The sequence below is a fragment of the Oreochromis aureus genome, linkage group 3 (assembly GCF_013358895.1).
Source record: "Oreochromis aureus strain Israel breed Guangdong linkage group 3, ZZ_aureus, whole genome shotgun sequence".
NCBI classification, from domain to species: domain Eukaryota; kingdom Metazoa; phylum Chordata; class Actinopteri; order Cichliformes; family Cichlidae; genus Oreochromis; species Oreochromis aureus.
Genome location: NC_052944.1, coordinates 111,494,587 through 111,512,130, shown reverse-complemented (window position 1 = coordinate 111,512,130; position 17,544 = coordinate 111,494,587). Strand labels below are relative to the sequence as shown.

Below are 17,544 nucleotides of genomic sequence, written 5' to 3'. Positions count from 1 at the left end.
ATCAGTTTATACCTGCTGCAGAGCTCCAGATAAAACTTTTCCTCCACATTTGGCAGCGAAGCTTCAAAGAGCCTGAAAGTAAATAAACGGCTCATGGAAATGACTTTCTGTGTGAGGCTTCAGTGTTAGTGGAGCCGCTAAAAGTGCTGGATCTAAATCTGCACCTCAAAGTGCGTTCACATACAAGTAGAAGGGGAGTGAGTGGGTCAGCGCTCAGGGCACAGACACTAAGTTGGCCTTAAACACACCATTTATTTCCATGGAAACAGACACAACCAGAGTTACAGTTTAAATCCCCTATACAATAAAAAGAGTCTCAACACGCTAAAAACCCTGCCGGCAGAAATAACTCTACACTGTCAACACAAAGGCTAAACAAATGTTTCCATATGCTAAAATTCCCATAATGCCACAGTCCAGCCACACGCGGGCAGATGTTCCTTATCTGAGACAGGAGAGGAATTTCTCTTCTGGGATGGAAACCACGCCGGCCACACTGTAAAAACGATAACTAGTAATTGTTGATTTGAGTAAAGTTTTCAAATTAAACTGACTTAGAAATAAAACTTTCCATTTACAACCTAAAATAGCTTGTCTGCCCAACAAATTTCTTCCATTGTTGTCCTAACTAAGATTTTCTAGCGAGCATAACAAAGATTATCAACTTTTGAGTAGATTTTTTGAGTCGAGTTGGGAACCGGTGGGAAACCCCGTAGGTGACTGGCACACGTCGTGGTCTGAATAAGTTTGAACTAGACCAAACGAGTCTGAGCAGACTGTGTGATAGTGGTTTGTCGATGTGTTCTGAACTGAAAACCTGCTAAGAAACTTTGAACAAACGTGGCCAAAGTTGGATGAAAATTAAAATTTTTCGACCATTACGGATTTTACCTGGTCTGAAGTTGGAGTGTATTATTTGACCATTTTTTTGGACAGGTGCGGGAGCTGCCGGCCATTTGCCCTAGCAGGTAAGCTAATGACATCTGTTATTAGGATTTTCTACAAGCGCTAGGCTGCATCCTCCTGAGGATCCAGGAGGGTGGAACGAGTAAAGCACTGAAAAAAAGCCAAACAATAACATGTTTAAGTCATCTAAGGGACTTATATATCATGTTTAAGCTAGCGAAGGAGGACGCGGGGGTTGAAAATGATATGCCAGGAGTTCGCTGTTCTCGCTGCTCTAGCAAGCCTTGAATCCCTAGCTAGCTATCGAGCTGGTGGTAACAGGCGTCTCCAGCGTAGAAGCATTTTTGCAAAAATGTGTTGTCTTAATAAACTGAGCAGATATATGAAATTTACACAGCTACATTCTCGCCTGAAAATACCTTAAAAGTTTACTTTGTGACCCAGAAAGAGTAATAAGAGTAATATTAAAACTAAGTGGCTGCCGCCATTGTTTGAAACTAGAATCGGCTGGGCCGCTATGAATTCTGGCATAGGGTGGGCCACGAAGGATACACCTGACCCATCCTTCAAAGCTGTGGAAAGTATTGTATTGTTTTGAGAGCCTTTTTGTTGGTGGAGTATTGATTTTATGTACAATTCCACGGGTGAGACGCGATCTGTACGGTCCGACTTTGCACATGCGCAGTAAGGATCGGGAGTCCGATCCGTAATTTTTTTTTTTCTCGGTTTTTTTTCTACATTATATTGAAATGTTTCATTATTGCAAACATTTTCTCTCAGGCGGAGAGAGGTCGTGGAGTGTCAGCCTATGGTATCTGAGGTCCAGGAGAGATGACCTGCGCTGTTTTCCTCTGAGGAGGTAAGACTGTCCTAATTTATTTATAATTTAATTATTATTCAAATTGGGCATGATTTATACTTATATTGAAGCAGTACGGTATTTGCTGGGGTAATGCATTGGCCAACTTTATTATCTTGTGCTACCACTCCAGTCAAGGCCCTTGCCAGTGTTATATTGAAATCCTTACCCTGAACATTTCTGCCAGTACAAAAGTCCCCATGCTAAATCGAAATTGTGAAACAGAAAGGCAATCTCATAATTTTGACTTAGCATGTATTTTTTTTCTTTTTGTGCTAGAAATAGGACTTCTATAGTCTGAGATTGTTGGGAAAGAATACTAAGGCAGGTCACAGAATCTGATTGGTCACAGATTTTGGTGCAACTTAGAACATAATATGTATTTTCATATTGATACTGGGTTTTGTGGGGGTGTTTCTATTCCTGTGCAAAAGGCGTATTCATGAGAGTTTTTTTGAAGTAGGTAGGTTTTGCTGTTGATGACACAGTCAGGCATATAACATGGTGCAGACTGTCCAAGACAGCTACCCAGGAATTTTCTGTGCTGAATAAATGACAATATTTTGGTGAATGTATTGTTTAGATATCTGAAAATTTCATCGGATCACAAGCAAAGACCTCCTGGGGACCTTCAATGCATCCCTTGACAAAGTTGTGCCTGGCCTGCTGAAACTGTACTGGTCTAAGAAGGGAGTTCTTGGTGAGGAGATGGAAGACTTCCTGGATAAACTTGATGAACAGGTGAGTGAAGTGCTCCTTTATCTGACATTTTTAGAAGAGAGTATACTTTTCTCTTAACAGAAACTGAAAAAGATGTTGGCTTCAAACAAAACACATCAGTGGATATGTCAGTAAAAATGAATGTCATGAGTCATTGCTTTGTTCTTATTTGGCAGTATTTTATTTAATTTGTAAAACGAAAGTAAAATTGTTAACATGGTGTTGTTGTTGTTTTTTTTTGGGGGGTGTACGTTTTGCGTGTTGCTGGGTCTGACCTGTGCTTTACTTTCATTACTATGAGAGTTCTGATTTTGCATTGTGTATAGTACACCATGTTACTTCACTAATTGAAATTCTTGTTTTCCACTGAATACTCTTTAGACATCCAACACTGTGTCCAACGGGCACTGAGAGGCCTGCCCATTTTCCTCAAGAGAAGATGCAACAGAGGTTTTCCTGAAGTGCTTAGTAAGTACAAAAAAGTAATGCAAGTAAAACTAATTGCTATGAGATGTTTTTAAAGGATGAGTTTATCCAAAATGGAAATGTACACTTTCTCAGTGCAGTCCAGATAATTTTATAGTGGGGATTGCAGTTGTCATAACTCTCACTCTTTTTTTTTCTGCTGAGCAGCAGCTGGGCATTGTTAGTGGTTGTTCCATAGCAGAAAATATTTTTGTGCAAAACTCACAAGGTGGCATTAATTAAAAGAAAATAAGCTTTTTCTTCTTAAAACCTCCATGGGTCAAACGACCAGCATGGTATAGAGGTTAAAGTTAAAATCTTTAGAAATTTGTTTTGTCTTTAGTTTTTCTTAGCTTTCAATAATTCATATTTTACTTTTCTTCAGGACACTGACATTTTGGAACCAGTGTTGAACGGTGCATCAGTTGCCATCCTCACCATCCTACAAGATGACGATGCTGATACGTCTGTGCGAGAACATGCAGTTGTGTTGGAAGGGGACATTGTGCTACATAACATTCCAGATCTCTCTACTGCCCTGGCACACCTCTTTGGCCTTCTGTATGCCCTCAACATTGATTATCCAAAGCAGATGAGTTTTACCTTTGAAGCAATTCAGGCCATCTTATTTTGGCCTGGTGGGACAATATGAAGGTGAAGTGGATAAATCATTATTCGAAATGTAAATTTTAGTCAGATGAATCTGTATTGTTGAGAATATATGGTGAAAATTTGTCTTGTAGTATTTTAAAAGATTTGTTATAGTGTTAGTTTCCTCTTCATTGATGGTAACATTTCTAATACCTTTTAACTTCCATAGTTCATCATAGTAAGCCTGTGTAAAATGTCAATGTCTGGGTGCATAGGCAATCGTTTGTGGCACTACCCTATTTAATGTGCAATAGTTATGTTCAGCTTTTACAAGACGGTCAGGGTGTGTGTGCATGAATTATTAAGTTGCTGGACACTTTTCTTTTTGGTTCTGGACTCTAGAATTTTAACGTCTCTGCTGGGGTGCTCAAAGCACCCAAAAGAAACTGGCAACACGTTTTTGTTTGTTTGTTATTTCTTTTCTTTCTTTCTTTTTGTTTTTTTAACAGAAATTCACCCTACTACCCATGACATTCTGAAATGTACTGAAAAGACTGTTGAACAAAATAAATAAGCTTTTAGATAACATTGAATTGTGCTTTGTTTTATTCTATATCTATTTATTAAGTGTTTTTCAAGTATAATAAAACATACATTTTCCTTTGTTTATATAGGTAAATTTTCAACTCACTGGAGTAAGAACTGTATGATTACTCAACAAGAATATCTGTGTTTGGTGAAGGCAGAAATACATGGCATTGAAACCAGAATTTCTTCGTTAGACTTCCAGGATTATCCTAATTAGGTGAACAAGAAGATCCAAGTTGGCAGAACTTGTAAATCTTAGTTGAGTCAACAACAGTTGGCAAAAGTTGAGAAAACTCAAAAATCTCTTGCATCATGTTGCCTTGAAATTTTACGTTTTCTCAACATTTTCTTTTTTACAATGCAGAAGAACAAGGGGCGGGGCTCCTGTCGCAGACCTGTCTCCTCCTGACAGCGCGTCACAGTCCCGCCCCACTCCACACCTGAACACGGCCTCCGTCATAGCACCGCCAGATGCGGGCAGAGGGACACCCCTGCCCTGCTGTGGATTGCATCACCTCCCACTATGCTGGCTTGCGCGCGTTTCTTTTCCTCCTGCTCGCCTTTCGTGCGTCGCCTTCCCATCTCTGCACTCAGTATCCCCTTTAACAGGTCAGCCTGGCGGCTGATAGGCCGCCTCGGGGAACGCCCCCACCTCCACAGGTGCTACTATTGTGCGCTTAGTCCACAGTGGATTAAAAGAATATTGTGCAACAACACTAAAACACACAATATCAGGATAAAACCTGATATTTAAATAAACAAACATAAATATGACAATAAAATCATGCAGGTAAAACCAACACTATGCACCAATGCACAGTCTGATCAAACTGTGTGACATCAGCATGTTTCAGACAGCTGTGACATTAAAGATCTAATCAAACTAATAATGAATCACTTTGTTTGTGCAGCAGGAAATGTTCAGGAGCTCGTCTCTTCCTTCCAGCTGCTCTGATGGATCAATAAACCTGTGATCATGTTGTAAAGTGAAGGCTGTTTGTTTCTGCACTGTGTGAACTTGACACACACACTGAGTCAGTTTCTGGAGCATCCAGCACACAGTCTGACTGCAGCTCTGCTGGACCTGAGCGATCCCTCTGATCTTCTTCTTTCTAATCCTGTCCATCCTGCTCACCTCCAACCAAACTCTCAGCATCTTCAGCTCTGCCACCTGCAGCTCCTCCTGTCTGTGTGTCTCCATCACAGCAGGTCTCACTGCCATCTCCTCCTCTTCACTCTTACTGCTCTCCTCCTGTCATAAATCAGCCCTGACCTCCTCCTCATCTCTCCTTGTTTGGACTTTCTCTTCTCTGCAGACTCTCCTCCTCACTCTCACTACAGATCAGAACTTTGTCTGCAAACATCAGAGTGTTCATCAGCACTGCAAACGATAAAGGGCTCAGAGCCACCTCTTTGTGAGCCCACTGCCTGAGCCTGTGAGTATTTAGAAAGTAGAAGGACAGAAACTCCAGGTGTGGACGAGGCTCGTTGCATCAAAAACAGCTGCTGCTGTGATTCCTGCTGAAGGGGCTTCAAATAAGTGTCTGAATACTTCAGGAAATATGATGTTAAAGAAATAATCGTTGGGTCTCTGTAAAACTTGTGTGTCTCAGTTTGTTCCTGATGTGTTCCTGACTCGTTCTTTGGTAACTAGTCTGCAGCGTCCTGTAAAGTGCTGCAGACATGTTGGATGAAGAAGAACAGACAGACTGAGCCTCCACAGTCGGCCATGTCTCACACGCTTCCTTTCTTTGGGCCTCAGCATCAGCAACGTGTCTGCGGAGGATGTAGCTTTGAGTGACCACAGCTGCGTCTTTGTTGACCTTCACTTGAGGACGTGCCATTGGATAAATGAGTCTATTTGAAACTTCAGAAACAAAACTCAGATCAGAAAATGGGAGAAATTCAAAGTTTTGTTTGACACAATCAGCTGTTGCGTCTCGAGCTGCCTCACCTATAAATGTGGCTCTAAAGCAGACGGCAACAAAAGTCTGATTTTCTGTAGATCACAGAAATCAATGACAAACCCCCCCAGAGCGTTCTTGTTGTGCAGCTCACTGCTGCTCTACTTTTACACCTGTGACATTTGATGAGAATCAGCCGTCTTCAGCTCCCTCAGAGATTCTCCCCACAAAGCTTTTGCCTTGTAAACCTTTTTAACGCTTTTCTTCAGACTGGAGTGTTCCAGCTTTTTCAAACATGCCGTTGTGGAAGCAAAGCTCAGCAAACCCAGCTTAGATCCAACATGACATCAACATTATAGATCAGTTTCTCTTTCAGGTCAAAGCTTGTTGAGAAGCTGCTTGCTGCCCACCTCACAGCCTGCTTGAAGAAACACCACATCTATGAGCGTTTCCACTCTGGTTTTGGTCAAATGCATCCACTGACACTGCACTACTAACAGTAAGCAGTTATATTGTGATGTCAGCAGATGGTGGAAAATACACAGTCCTGGTCTTGTTGGAGCTCTCCTGCTCTGAACATCTGAAGCTCTCCACCACATGACTGAGCACAACTCAGGGAGGAACATTTACTGAAGCTGCTGCAACATTTCCTGTCAGCACATGTGTGACAGTCAAGGAGCCACCAGAGGACACCTGCTAACAGGGCTGGGTATCCTCACTCATTTCTACAATCATTCACTTTGAATCAGTTTGCCTCAGACAGTCAGAAATATTATCATTCATTTCCATATTTTTATATCTATAAAAGAAAGCTGACACTGTGAGACTTCATCAGAGGTGTGAGCATCACAGCAGAGGCCTTTGTGTCAAAGTCACTGAGGATAAAACAGAAAACATGAAGCAGATTTTCCTGCCTGGCTTTTTATAGCAGATGACCTTAAAAATATTCTGCAGTAGAACAAAAACACATGTGAACATGACCTGATGAAGTGAAGCAAAGTTACAGAGGTTTGATTACAGACACAGCTGAGAGTTTTGCAATTTTGCATCATTTTACAAAGTTTGTTCAGTTTTGAGCAGCAGAAATGAGACTAAGTCAAAAACAACAACAAACCCAGCGGCCGACAGCGCTGTCAACAACGGTAGACTGGTGGGTAACAACAAGCCAATAATGCAGAAAACAGAGATTTTTAGATGAAACTGATCCTGATGCGTCTTTGTGCAGAATCCGTGTTCCTGCTCTCAGTTACTGTTTCAGCTGTTTGATGGTTGTTGAAACTGTGGGAGCTTCAACCTGAGATTCAGGCGTTTCAGGTAAAATACATTTATATTTAAAAATCGATTCAGGATTTTAATGAATCAATATGACGTTATCCAAGCTAGAAACGATTTAATCACTAATCAAAACCCACCCCTACCTGCTAACCATCGGCATTATGGGTAGTGCAGTAGGAGACACTCACCTGACTTAAAATAGTGCCGGAAATGAAATAAAAGACCTCCAGAGACGACGAGAACAAGAACCAGGAGAACCAGGAGAACCAGCAGAACCAGGAGAGCCAGCAGAACCAGCAGAACCAGGAGAACCAGGAGAGCCAGGAGAACCAGCAGAACCAGGAGAACCAGGAGAGCCAGGAGAACCAGGAGAGCCAGGAGAACCAGGAGAACCAGGAGAACCAGCAGAGCCAGGAGAACCAGCAGAGCTGTGGCCCAGGATGGAAATGGTTCTGTAGAGAAACACAAATTGTCAGGTGACCTTTGACTGAATGTAATGAATTAAAGAATCTGCTCAGATTTAAAATGGTGAAGCAAGCATGCTTATTGTGACAATATTAAAAGTTCAGTTTGAGTGATTGTGATCGTCTACAGCAGGGTTTTGGTTTGATGTTGACCTTTGACCTGCAGAGGGACATCTCTCAGTCTAAATGATCTGATGGAGCAGGTGTAGGTGGCGCTGTCAGACAGGTGGAGGTTGGTCAGGTTCAGGCTGAGGTCTCCAGTTTCCAGAGCGTCAGTCTTCATGGATGTTCGGCCGCTGTGACGCTGGTTTGGATCTTTCAGTTCGTCTCCTTGAAGCTGGTGGACGGTTGGAGGACTGAGGGCGGAGCGACTCCACACCACTGTGGGGCTGTCCAGTTCAAAAGTGGGAAACTCACAGGGCAGCAGGACAAACAGCTCTCCCTCATACAGCTCCACAGCCGAGGCATGCTGGGAAACTGAGGACACAGACAGAGTCCATGTGTCACTTTGAGGTCAAACGTGGACACAGCTTCAGTTACAGAATATCAAATATCTACATGTAGAAATAAAATCACTGCAGGTCAAATAAATAAATACAATAAAGAAAGAAATAAGACGTGGTATAAGTGAAAAGTCTGAGTTCAGCTCGTCGGCTCACAGAAACACTGACTTCCTTTTATTAATGAGGCGGAAACTTTATCACTGAGTTTAGTTTGGACAATCCACCAATCACAGAGCTCCATCAGAGACTAGGGCTGTGCGATATGACCAAAATCTCATATCCCGATATTAAGACATCTATCGTCCGATAACGATATAAATCACAAAAATGTAACATTTTCTGTAAATTCTGTGAATGTCGGGCAGCTCGACTTGCGTGAAGTGTTTCCAGCTGGGCGTCGCGTACCTGGAGTCGAGTGTTTTAACTGATGCATGAAACGATACATTTTTAGACATAGGTTGTAACGGCCGCCGTTTCCTTTGTGAGTATTTATTACACAGCGTGCTGTGGGGAAAAGCCTGTTCTAACGTTTGAGTCTAAGGTTTTATTTTTTAGCACCTGACGGCTCTTTTTTGCTTCTCATCCGTAAATACTCTGCATCTTTCACGTGATTCAGTTTATTTTGAAAAGTCTCAACAGGATCTTGAGCTTTATTGTGAAAGGTTTATGTGGAAAATAAACAAGCGGACACGCGATGGTGTTACCGTCGTTGTTGCTAACGACAACGCATAAAAACAGGCGCTTGTCCGTCTGTAGTGTGGTTATATTAAATATAAGAGAAAGAGAGAACTTTAGGAAATTAATATAGCCACTACAGTGACCATCAAAATAATGAAAAAATATTGCTGTAAACAGTTTATTTTGCGACACCACGAAACAAACGATAGCGTAAAATGAAACGATAGACGTTTTTATATCGTCATCCGATACATATCGTTATATCGAACAGCCCTATCAGAGACCTTACAGTAACTACATTCAGCAGCAGAGCTTTGATGGGACTACTCTCCACGACCACTAGATGTCTCCACACTCTGTGCTGACTCCAATGAATGATCAGAGCTGCTGAGCCTGTTTGCAGACCGAGGAGGAGCTCCTGGTGATCCATGTGGGACTAAAAAGCTCTGATAACGTCCATCCAGCAGCTGATAACAGGGACATTTGGTGCCATGTCAGAGCTGCACAGTCAATCATCAGTTTGGCTCTTTAGTTTGAAGAGTTCAAAGCAGCAGCAGGAACTGTCATGACTGTGTGAAGGCAGGCAGGAATGGTGGACCCAAGAGCTGGACTCACGGAGGCCAAGTGAACTCAAAACACACGCCTTTATTGAGGGATTGCACACAGAACAAAAAATGTGTGGTTACATTGTAACCTTGGTTCTCTCTCCACTCCGTTACATATTCCATATGTGCAGGGTATGACCCGCCCTTGGTCGTGGGCGTGTGGACACTTCTTTAAGACACTCCGGCTAGCCCGGCCACACCCCACAGCTCATGCCCTCACGTCCCTGTTAAGGCATGCAGCCCACCCCAAGAGGGAGCCTGAAGGGGCAACCAGAGGGGTGGAGAGATACTCTTGATATGACAGAGAACTAGCTAAACTGGGAAAGCAAAAACTAAGAGGCAGGCAAGTTGGCAAACAGAACACACAGAGTAGTATGAGGGACGAGGCGCAAAGTAAAGCAGGAATTGGACAGACTCAGAGACATGGTACAGACAGAGAACAGAGGAACACAGAACCAAAAAGTCTAAACCCGAACACATAATCAGAATGAACTTGAACAGAAGATCATAATAATAATGATAATAATAATAATAATAATAATAATGATGATAATAATAAGCACAAAATGCTGGGTCAAATGACCCAGGACCATGCCAGGAACATTTGCCATCTGTGTTGCATAATGATCGCTAAAATAAATCTTCAAAGTGAAAGTGGTACAGTGATGATACAGTTTTGTAGACGTGCTTAAATCTTACCTTTTCTAACAGTGCGGGTCCAAACTGACTGAATGTTGGGTCTAAACTCAGACCCCGCTGTATCCAGGACTTATTCCCATGAAAGAAAAACAAGGCAACAGCGATTGATCATTTACTTGCAAGGGAGGCCTCGTCGGTATCTCAGCTCAATACGAATGACCCCGATGATGGCCTCCTCTCGCTGGCTTTTATTGAGAGACAGTTCACACAAAACACAGCAAAGCAACGCCCACATGCTTCTAAGGCATTGTATGTATGTATATGTGTGAAGCTTCTATATGTAAGTAGGTGTGTGTGTGTGTGTGTGTGTGTGTGTGTGTGTGTGTGTGGCAGACCTCCTGCTGACCAAAGGGTCGTAACCGCAGGAAGCTTACATCAAAAGAAGTAGATCCTCCAGATAGGATGTATCTGCAATAAAACATTACAGCCCCCTACCCAGAACCCCGAGAATCTGGGGGAAGGACAGTGGAATCCTTTCATCAGAGTTGGCAAGCATAAAAATGACAAACATTTAACAATCCACTCTAACACTGAAGTTCTTTTTTTTTTTCGCGTAAGTCTGAGCTGGAAGTCACTGTCTGGATTCTTAATGTACACTTCAAAGAAATTTGGAGTTCTGCTTTCATATCTGAGCTTTAATGCCTGTTAAAGAATGAAAAGAAAGTCAGGAAGAAACCTGTAAGATATTTTTCCACTGAGGAGATAAATCTGATGCTAATTCATTCATAAAATTTAAACAGACTAATATATTTACTGATTTTACATAGATTCATAAATAAATTCAACATACTTGAGGACAGATTTCTGCACCATCCAAATCTGCTCTTAGGATGAAATGATGAAACATTTTCAAGGACTTTTCTGAAACACAAAACAATGATTAAAGCAGGATTAAAGATTAAAAGAATGTGAGAAAACATGGCAGTAATAGATCCAGGTCACGATGTTCCTCAGTAACTTCTAACCTTTGAAACTTTTCTCATTCAGGTTTCACTCCAAACCAGACTGAGCAACGACCACAAGAACAAAAGTCAGAAAATAACGGAGTTCATATGGTGTTAATGTAAAATTATTATGGAAAACTTTTCTTCATGCGTCACATTTATACTGTGATGTGGATTTCTCGTCTTCAACAAAATGAGAATCATAAAGCTGTTCATGATATTTTTGTATGTAATTGTACACATAATGCTCATTTTCAGGTTAATATTTTTAATTTTGGACTGTACTCGAGTAACTTTATCTGAGTCACAGTTCAAAATCATTCTCATTTGTCTTATACTTGGTTTGAGACTCCCTTTTCCAGTCCCATTATTAAAGCAGACAAACTACAAGCTCATTTTCATTCCAACAAGTCATCTTCTGACCTGGACTAACAACACTGGTCTCTATGTGCAGCTGGCTGTGAGACCAGTGCTCAGGGAGCGTCTACAAAATGCAACACTGAAAGAACATCACACACTCATTTGCTTCCATCACACAAACATCTACTGTCATTATTGTCACCAAACTCTGTGGATCCTTTATTGCAAATTCAAATGGGATCAAATGGTCAGACAAAAGAGGCTTATGAGGAAATATGATGAAATGTTGTGTATTAGCAGCAAGTTATTGAATCATTTTCCTCATAAACGAAACAAAATGATTGACAAACATGTTTTACAAACTCAGTGTTGGACTTTGATCAGCAGGATAAGCTGATGTTTAAAGGCATTTTAGTCTCATTTTCCAGTTATTACTCAATATTTATGGAGGATGTTTTTAAATTCGGCTCAAATGTGTGACAGACATTTGATTCCATGTCAGTTTGGCCTCATCCTGGGCCGGATTATCCAGCACACACTCTGACCACCGGCCAGGGGGCCACGCACAGCTGGGCTCCATCCAAGAGACAGGAAACAAAACCAACATGATAATAAAGAGCACCATTTGATCTTCTTACATTTTAGCTCTTCAAGGAAACACAGCAAAAACATGAGCATATCTATGTAAAACAAGCAGATATCTGTTTCCTGATAAAATGATGTGACAGGTAGAATAAAGTGGTGGTGTTACAGCCTTTCTCCCCTCTGCTGCCGAGGCTGTTAGTCTCTCCCAAACTCAGCTACAGGACTTCCAAATGAATGAAAGCAGCAGAAGTGGCTTTACGAATGAAAGAGGAAGAGAGAGAGAGAGAGAGAGAGGAAGCCACCCTGACCATCACTCCAGCTGAAAACATCACACTTCCATTAAAGTTGGTGAGAAAATGTTGAGCAGGATGAGCTGCTGGCTAATCTGGAGGCTGTAGCAGCAGCTCACAGTCACAGTGGATTTCCACTCATGAAAAAGCTCTGGCTGCTTCATTTCTCATCTCATATCAGAGACTTTAAGGCTTCAGTGAAGCTGGACTGTGATGCTTCCTGTCCATATTCAGCCAAATTATTACATGCAGTATTCTACCATAAGTAAACTTATATTATTAAAAGATTATGCTGACTACTAAGTGCAATTTTATATTGACAAACGTAAAAGTTTATTGTTCTAACAATATACCTTTCACGTTTGAACAATATAATATCACGTTTGTACAATATAATATTTACATTGTACAAACATGATAATTATGTATATTGTAATAACGCAATATTATATTCTTCAAACATGAAAGGTATATTGTACAAACATTAAAAGTATATTGTTAGAACAATAAACCTTTCACGTTATAACGTGACATATTTTTCTTTTGCCCGGTGGCGCTCTACGCTTCGTATCCGAGGCTTTTCGATGTGGCCTCACAAAATTATCACGACTACAACAACCATGAAGAGTTGGATGGACATTGCTGTTCAATCACAGCTGCCTGGTCAATGTTTTTCATTAGTAATTTAGCAGAGTTGAGCCGCAGTATTGCTTCTGTTTAACAGTTAAAGCAGTAGAGACGAGCTGTTTGCATGTTCTTGGAACTCTAGCGTCATTAACCAGGCTAGCTGTTAGCTTATAGCTCACGCTAGTGCTTGTATTCAGAGTTGAGAGGGATGACGGCGGAGAATAACCACATCAGTTCAGGAGGTTAAGTCAAGCGATTTATTGATACACACGTGTGGAGAGATGAACCTGCACGCAGACAGCATCAATCTCTGCCCCAAAACGAAACAGTAATGGTTTTATACATCAGGGTACGCCCCCTCTACGTCAAGTGATTCAATACATGTGTACGTCAAATCAAAACCACAATGACTTTTAACATAGTTTAAAAGAACACTCGCTGCCAACCTCCCGCAGGTGCTGTCCCTCGACCACAGCTCAAGCACAGCTTCTGGAACATCCTGCACCTGCTTCTTCATCAAACAGTCACGTACACACAGACATAAAAATGCAGATCTTGTCATGGTTCGGCTGTGTGCAAGCAGGAATAGGACCCAAACGCAAACTCACTGGAGACAGGACTGAACTCAAAATGGCAGCCTTTATTGCTGAACCAAGAACATCTACAAAAACCTAAACTGAGAAAAATCTAACAAAACACACATAGGGAGCCACAGGTAGAAACACACAACATGAGGGAGATCGCGACAACGAGCACGGGAAAACACAGGGCTTAAATACACAGGGCAGTAATGAGGGAATCGGCAACAGGAGGGAGACACAGCAGGAGAGATCAGGGCTAACGAGACAGGGGAACAAAGCTGCTCACATTAACATAAAGCACACGCCTTCAAAACAAAACAGGAAACCATAAACCACTAAACAAGGACGCAGACTGGGAGGCAGAATATAACACATGGAACTCAAACAATACATGACCACAATTCCAAAACACGAATAAACAGAAAATAATAATAATAATCATAATCATAATCATAATCATCGCCACCACCAACACAAGCACTACAAGAGAATAAGAAAACAATCCATAATGCAAAATTAAACCAAAACATAAACTCAAAATACTGGGTCTAACGGACCCAGAACCGTGACAGATCTAGCAAAACATGCTTAAACTTTCACCTACAAAATGAACTCACTAGCTGTATGTGTGTGTGTGTGAACTGAAGTTAGACCAGGTACCAAATCAAATCATTCGTACTGTACAAATAATGTAAATATGACGGTGTATCACGAAAGATTGATATCAAACTGATCACTTGACCCATATTACGTTACTTGCTCTTCAAGTGAATCAACAAATGGCGAAATGAAAAGTCGAACAACAACAACGCTGTTTCTTTAGAGAGTCTTACTTTACATGTGTGTTTATTTCATATTTTCAGTTGTTTCCCTCCACGGCTAAATAAATCGGTTTCAGTAATGTACTGATATACAACAATGGACATAAGGAGCTTCTTTCAAAGAAAAAACTCAGGTAGATGTTATTTTATATATTATGCTTTGTATGTTGTTCAGTATATCTATGCAAAACAAGAGGAACTTCAATACACAGCAGTATATTCACAATTTAAACCAGATATTTACACTTTAGGGAAAACACAAAAACTTTTTATACTGTACAACATCAATTTAGAGTAAACTTGTTTTGTTTTGGATAAATATTGAAATATCTTCTGAATTAGTTAAATGTCAGAATAAAGAGAGACAGAGCTGTCTATATTTATCACTTTCATCAAATTTAGGAGTACATATACACTAAGTTTATTGTTAATTAATAAGAAAACTCCAGACGATTCCATTCTGAGCTGAAGAAGCTTCTGATAGGTTCGTAGAGTCCATGTGAGTAAATTGGTGGCACAGCTGTGGATGCATATAAGGCAAAACACAGAGCCTGTTTCTGTGACATGTGAAAATCAAGAGATGTCAACCAAAACACCAGGAAAAGAACTGTGGAGCTCCATAAGTGTGGCTCAATTTTGAATACAATTTGGTGCCATTTGCAATTAAGAAATACAGACAGTTTCTCTCTTTACTCTTAAAGTTAACAAATATGTTTTTATATTTATCAATCTAAAAAAAACATTTAGTCTGATTTGATGTTACAATTAAAAAAGTGTTTGTGTTTTTATCTGAAGAGTATGTAAATATCTGGTTTCAACTGTATATTTGATGATTGTCAGCACAAAGAGGGAGAGAGAGCAAACAGAGAGGGAGAGAGGAGCAGAGAGGGAGAGAGAGAGGAACAGAGAGGGAGAGAGGAGCAGAGAGGGAGAGAGGAGCAGAGAGGGAGAGAGAGCAGGTGAGACAGACATGTTAGTCAAATGGTTGTTTAACAAAAGTATCACCGTATCATAGGTACTCATGTATCTCGTACCTAGTGTTTCTTTTTAGGTTTGTTATTTTTCAAGTTATATATTTACTAAGTTATGCAGGCTTGTTTGCACAAGGCTGAATAATTATATAAACCTTTCTGAATCTAAATAGTGTACTTTGGTAGAATTAAAAATAAGTGTAGTGCAGGTCTATGATGGTTTTAGTGCTACTATCATCTAGTTTTGATTCTGGTTCTGTCTTGGTTAAGTCCTCAGTAGTCCTGATTTTGAACTGTTGTAGTCCTGTTTTAATTCCGGATCAGTTCTGGGTCTGGTTGAATGAGTGGCGACATCAGACGTGTGCACTGTGGTCACGCCAGCATCGAATCATCCAAGTTACATGGTTTATTAAAATAATCAAGTTACAGCATTTACATTTATGGTAGACAGTGGAATGCAGTTTGTTTGCACTAAAACTAACCCAAACAAGCATTATCTTAATGCGGATGCCTCTGGCCAGCTAGAAGGCTCCAAGGCCAAATGGCTGGCTGGAACAACAAATTCTCCCAGATTACAAGACTGTGTTTTGACTCTCTGCCTTATTCTTGATTTCATTCACCCAGTTTTATCTAAAAGTCACCTGTTCTGAGCTGTCTCCACAATGTGATGTTTGTGTAATGTATATATGGTTGGAAGGGGTCCAATTTTACTGCAGACAACTGCAAGCAACAAATAAAAACTCATACATTAACCTGCAACCCTAGATTGCTCAGGGTGGCAAAGCGATCTAGAAACAAAGAGAAAGATAAAATGTTTATGTCACGGGCGGGTGCGCGGTGTGAGGAAAGAGGTAGACCCAGGTGCAGACACGGTGGAGACAAAACGTAGTTTCAAAAATAAAGCGAGCCTTTATTGGCTGATGCAGAAGAAAAACAAGCAACTAGGGAAACTAAGGAGGCTATGAACACTGTGTTACAAAAGGGCTGAGACACTCAGTGAAAAACTATGACAACTAAGAACACTGAGCAACTAGAAAATACAGAGAAACAATAGAGCAAACCTAAGTAAACTGTGGTGAGGTTAACAGACGATCCGACACTGACTGAGGGGAACACACAGACTAAATACACATGAGGAATAGTCAAGGGGAGTCGGATCACATGGGAAACATGGCTGACAACAATTAACATAATGACAGGACACGTGAAACTAAATACAATAAACACAACACACCAAGCTCTTTCAAAATAAAACAGGAAACATAAGAAGACACGGCCATGACTTGAATCTTACAACCAAGGAAAACTGAGACACAAAACATGGCAGAATGAAACTAAATATGCTGAAATGAAAACTAGACTAAAAGAATAACAAAACACCAAAAACTCAACATACTGGGTCGCATGACCCAGGGCCATGACAGTTTATCTTTTGGACATCTCATTGGACCTCAGACTGAGCGCTCTATAGAGAACAAATGCAAGTTCAAGACTTTGAATGAAGTGCAAGAATAGTTGCTGATCAGTCATTGCATACTGCTGCTTGTTGTCCATTAATTGCTGACTAATACATTTTTTTTTAAATTGAGCATCAACAATGTAGTACAAAGACATACGTATAGCAAGGCCACAACGCTCCTTTTTATATATTTACCCCACCCCAAGAACATATTGGACACCGATCCAGAGGGGGAAAAAAATTAATCCCGATCACACACAAAAAAGGATTTACGGCAGCTGTCAAGCATCTTTCAGGTGGGTATGGTTTTAATTTTCTCTAAATGTTTTAGCAATGTGTCCCAAACAGCAAAGAATCCACTAATACATTTTTACAATTTATCGGATTAAAGGGTTTAACTACCAACCAAGTAACATTGTTTATTGTTTTAACATTATGTTTAATTGGAGTCGATAAAACATGAGTTATATATAGCAGGTGAAGAAACTATCCAAAATACACCACTTTTGTTGATCATAAACAGATTAAGGGACATTAAACTTCCAGAAACATCCAGCAGATAAACCAAGGAATGTAGCTACACATTTATTTACAGCAGTATATTTTTAGACACTAACTTTTAAACTTTATTACAACAATAACTGGTTAA

General features: G+C 40.6%; 1 long non-coding RNA gene across 1 annotated transcript; it reads left to right on the top strand.

The window, feature by feature from the left end:
- The first annotated feature begins 497 nt into the window (after positions 1-497).
- On the top strand, positions 498-2,904 carry LOC120437865. The gene is made up of 4 exons (XR_005611450.1): positions 498-968; positions 1,687-1,765; positions 2,349-2,506; positions 2,867-2,904. It is a non-coding gene; the product is annotated as an uncharacterized LOC120437865 (long non-coding RNA).
- The last annotated feature ends 14,640 nt before the right edge of the window (positions 2,905-17,544 follow it).